We start from the raw sequence: 5,534 nt of genomic DNA on the forward strand, positions 1-5,534 counted from the left end.
TGTCCAAACTAATGGAGAGTGTGATAGAGAGGTGAAGAATAGAGTGCAGTCATGGTGGAGTGGGTGGACAAAGGTGGCTGGACTGATTTGTGACAGAGGTATATCTGCAAGAGTGAAAGAAAAGTTGACAAGACAGTAGTGAGATCAGCTTTGTTGTACTGTTTGGAGGCGGTGGCACTAACATAAAGACAGGAGGCAGAGCTGGAGGTGGTATAGCCGAAGATACTGTGATTTTCTTTGGGAGTGCCAAAGATGAACGGGATTAGAAATGAATATATCAGACAGACAGCTCAGGTGGGATGGTTTGGAGACAAAGTCAGAGAGGTGAGATTGAGATGGCTTGGACATATGCAGAGGAGGGAGCCAGGGTATATAGGGAGAAGGATGCTGAAGATGGAGCCACCAGGCAGGAGGAGAAGAGGGAGGCCCAAGAGGAGGTTTATGGATGTGCTTGCTAAGGGAGGACATGCACGTGGTTGGTGTGACAGAGGAAGATGCAGAGGACAGGGTGAGATTTTAACGGTTGTTCTGCTGTCGTAACCCTTAACAAGAGCAGCCAAAAGAAGAAGAAATGAGTGTATTTTGCAAAGAATTCGGTGTTCGGAATTCTAGATAGAGGCAAGTCTTGAAGAATGCTGTTTGTGTTCCATCTTCCTGCAGTTTCTCCTCCAAGATCTCAGATCCTCCACAATCCAAGGCTCCATCAGCAGTGTTGCCACAGTTACTTTGAAAAAGTAATCCAATTACTGATTACTGATTACTCCTTGAAAAAGTAACTTAGTTACTTTACTGATTACTCAATTGTAAAAGTAACTAAGTTAGATTACTAGTTACTTTTTTAGTTACTTTCCCCAGCTGCCGACAACAACCCTCTGCCACCTCAACATGACAATGATACCTGTTTTGCCAAAACTCACTTTATAGTCACCCTTTCTTGACTTCAATGAAAATAAATACTTGTTTTATAAAAAGTAAAATAAAGACCTCTTTCTTGACCTCATATTTAACTGTTGACAGCACTGTAACAGTAAAACTTGCAATTTCAAACCTACATTGTTTATAAATGTAACTATTAAATTCTAACATTTTTATAACATTTAAATTCTCTCTAAACATTTTACTTGTCGAAATTATTATTATTTTAAGCAATATTAGTAGTTGTAGTAAAAAACGACTTCAAAACTGGACCTTTAATCTAGGGGTGTTGTGGGGGGCACATCCTTGCCCCACGCCCCCATTCCATCTGGATTCGCCCCTGCTTTGGCGTTTGAGCACAAAGAATGGATAACATTTATTTATGCAGAAAACAGGACCAGATTTACAGGTAAGAGAGTTTTATTGCGTTTTCACATCATGTGGTCCTCAGAAAGAGAGTTTAGGTGCATTTGAGTGGAAAACAGTGTTAGTTGTTGACGCGTCGCGGAGGATCAGCTGTTTTTAACGAGACGATACGGAGCGGCTCAGCTCAGCTCTAAATAAAGGAGGGAAAAAAGTATAAAAATGTCTTTGTAAAGCTCAGTGCAGGTGTGCTGATCACCGCCCTTTAAGAGGTGCGGACGAGTCGAGCAGCTGCAAAAAACGTGGATGAAAAGCTCACAGCTCACTGAAAGTGGGCAGTTCAGTCGAACCCCGACCTCCTGCCCACAGACCAAGTTTAATGCTGCTGTCGACCCACAATGAAAAATAATAGTAACGCACAGTGACATGGAGAAGTAACTTTAATCTGATTACTGATTTGGAAAGATTAACGCGTTAGATTACTCGTTACTGAAAAAAGTGGTCAGATTAGAACGCGTTACCGGCATCACTGTCCATCAATTATGCTGATGTCGACAAATCCACTAAATGCCACATTCAAATTTTCATCAAGACTACGTGCCCAGATAACCTGCCTCAGAACTGAATGCAACGCTTCAGCAACAATTTGGTCACTTACTGAAACTTGTGTCCCTTTGTTGGTAATGTTGTAGTTGCCACCTGATGGATGTAGTCAGCGCAGGGTCTGCACGTGCTAGTGCATGTGTATTGCTTGTATTATTTCATATCACATATTCATCTTTGTGCAATGACAAATATTAAAAAGAGCCTAACAGAAATATGTGAAGCATCACTGGCTGATCAGCAACACCTCCTGGCAGAACCTATTCCTGTGTTGGCCACTGTATACTCCACTGAGCCGAGTAGTGGTCGTGCTGTTTCCCTGGGCTGAGCCACTTACTTCTCATGTTGTAAACAGCAAATATTATATATATATATATATATATATATATATATATATATATATATATATATATATATATATATATGTGTGTGTGTGTGTGTGTGTGTGTTGGCACGTAGAGCTGATTCGGCCATCGTCAGTTGTGAAGTTCTGCGGCATGGTGCTTCAATATCCCGTACGCCAACAGACCAGCGCGACCTTTGCAGGGCTTGCCACATGTGTCGCACGCGTAATCGGTCTGCTTTGCTTCGTCCGGATTCTTTCTGCGCAGGTGCTTTTGTCTTCTTGCTTCAGTCCTTTGCTTCTGCATGAGTTCGGTGCCTATCCTAACTCTCTCACGCCATTTAACTTGATCAAGCGCAGCTGTTTCGACATCATCGATTTGACATTCCTTTGCAGCGGCCTTGACGGTGTCCTTGTAGCGCAATCTTGGTCGTCCTCTATTGCGCTTTCCAATAGCAAGTTCTCCACAGAGCAGAGATTTCAGTAGGCGGCACTCGTCCATCCTGATAATGTGTCCTGTCCATTTCAGCAGTCGCCTTTTCAAAAGCACAGCCATCTCTGGTAAGTTACATCGTTTGCATACTTCGTCGTCAGTCACATGGTCCCGCCAGTCAATTATATATCTATACAACCCCTGGCAAAAATTATGGAGTCACCGGCCTCGGAGGATGTTCATTCAGTTGTTTAATTGTGTAGAAAAAAAGCAGATCACAGACATGACACAAAACTAAAGTCATTTCAAATGGCAACTTTCTGGCTTTAAGAAACACTATAAGAAATCAGGAAAAAAAATTGTGGCAGTCAGTAACGGTTACTTTTTTAGACCAAGCAGAGGAAAAAAATATGGAATCACTCAATTCTGAGGAAAAAATTATGGAATCATGAAAAACAAAAGAACGCTCCAACACATCACTAGTATTTTGTTGCACCACCTCTGGCTTTTATAACAGCTTGCAGTCTCTGAGGCATGGACTTAATGAGTGACAAACAGTACTCTTCATCAATCTGGCTCCAACTTTCTATGATTGCTGTTGCCAGATCAGCTTTGCAGGTTGGAGCCTTGTCATGGACCATTTTCTTCAACTTCCACCAAAGATTTTCAATTGGATTAAGATCCGGACTATTTGCAGGCCATGACATTGACCCTATGTGTCTTTTTGAAAGGAATGTTTTCACAGTTTTTGCTCTATGGCAAGATGCATTATCATCTTGAAAAATGATTTCATCATCCCCAAACATCCTTTCAATTGATGGGATAAGAAAAGTGTCCAAAACATCAACGTAAACTTGTGCATATATTGATGATGTAATGACAGCCATCTCCCCAGTGCCTTTACCTGACATGCAGCCCCATATCATCAATGACTGTGGAAATTTACATGTTCTCTTCAGGCAGTCATCTTTATAAATCTCATTGGAACGGCACCAAACAAAAGTTCCAGCATCATCACCTTGCCCAATGCAGATTCGAGATTCATCACTGAATATGACTTTCATCCAGTCATCCACAGTCCATGATTGCTTTTGCTTAGCCCATTGTAACTTTGTTTTTTTCTGTTTAGGTGTTAATGATGGCTTTTGTTTATCTTTTCTGTATGTAAATCCCATTTCCTTTAGGTGTTTTTTTTACAGTTCGGTCACTCCAGTTTCCTCCCATTTGTTCCTCATTTGTTTTGTTGTGCATTTTCGATTTTTGAGACATATTGCTTTAAGTTTTCTGTCTTGACGCTTTGATGTCTTCATTGGTCTACCAGTATGTTTGCCTTTAACAACCTTCCCATGTTGTTTGTATTTGGTCCAGAGTTTAGACACAGCTGACTGTGAACAACCAACATCTTTTGCAACATTGCGTGATGATTTACCCTCTTTTAAGAGTTTGATAATCCTCTCCTTGGTTTGAACTGACATCTCTCGTGTTGGAGCCATGATTCATGTCAGTCCACTTGGTGCAACAGCTCTCCAAGGTGTGATCACTCCTTTTTAGATGCAGACTAACGAGCAGATCTGATTTGATGCAGTTGTTAGTTTTGGGGATGAAAATTTACAGGGTGATTCCATAATTTATTCCTCAGAATTGAGTGATTCCATATTTTTTTTCCCTCTGCTTGGTCTAAAAAAGTAACCGTTACTGACTGCCACAATTTTTTTTCTTGATTTCTTATAGTGTTTCTTAAAGCCAGAAAGCTGCCATTTGAAATGACTTTAGTTTTGTGTCATGTCTGTGATCTGCTTTTTTCTACAAAATTAAACAACTGAATGAACATTCTCTGAGGCCAGTGATTCCATAATTTTTGCCAGGGGTTGTGTGTGTGTGTATATATATATATATATATATATATATATATATATATATATATATATATATATATATATATATATATATATATATATATATATATATATATATATATAATATATTAATATATATTATATATATTATATATATTATATATATTATATATTAATATATAATATATATATTATATATATTAATATATAATATATAATATATATAATATAAATATACAAATACAAAAAACAACAACAACAAAAAACTACAAAAAAATTAAAATTTCTAAAATTATTGTCCTTAAACTCAAGTTCAAAGCAAATCTCTACATCTTTATATAAATTAATTAACAATATAAAAGCCAAAATGATGGGGTGCATAAGTAATGGGCCACTTTGGTACAATAACTGTAAATAATCAGTTTTATTGCCAGTTTTCTTCAGACAGTTCCAGGGATGGATACATAAACATTTCCAAGTCATTGAATATGTCTTGGACTTTATTTACATCAGTTATGAAAAAATACAAACAGTATGACATTCTATGGTAAATCTGTGTGGAGAAGACAGTTCTCAAAAACTGAGTGACTGTGCAAGAAGAAGAGTGAGGAAATCCCCCAAGACACCCAGACAACCCAGAAGAAGTTATAGGCTTCTGTGGCTGTGATTGGAGAAATTGTGCATAGTGCATGTTTTGCATTTTGTATCCCCAGTTATACAGCTAAAGGGGAGGTGATGGTCTAGTAAGCGTTGGGCTTTGGACCAGAGGATCCTGGGTTAAAATCTCAGTCTAGTTGCTCCTGGTGTGTAGTGGGCGCCTTGCATGGCAGCAGCCTCGCATCGCTTTGCACTGATGTGTAAAGCGCTTTGAGCGTCTGATGCAGATGGAAAAGCGCTATATAAATGCAGTCCATTTACCATTTTAACAAAAGTGAAGGACTGAATAGGTGAACTTGTATTTTATAGTGCATTCATTATTTGGTGTCTAATGAAGGAAATAAAATGATTATTTATTTTTTTG

The sequence above is a fragment of the Thalassophryne amazonica genome, chromosome 5 (assembly GCF_902500255.1).
Source record: "Thalassophryne amazonica chromosome 5, fThaAma1.1, whole genome shotgun sequence".
NCBI classification, from domain to species: Eukaryota; Metazoa; Chordata; class Actinopteri; order Batrachoidiformes; family Batrachoididae; genus Thalassophryne; species Thalassophryne amazonica.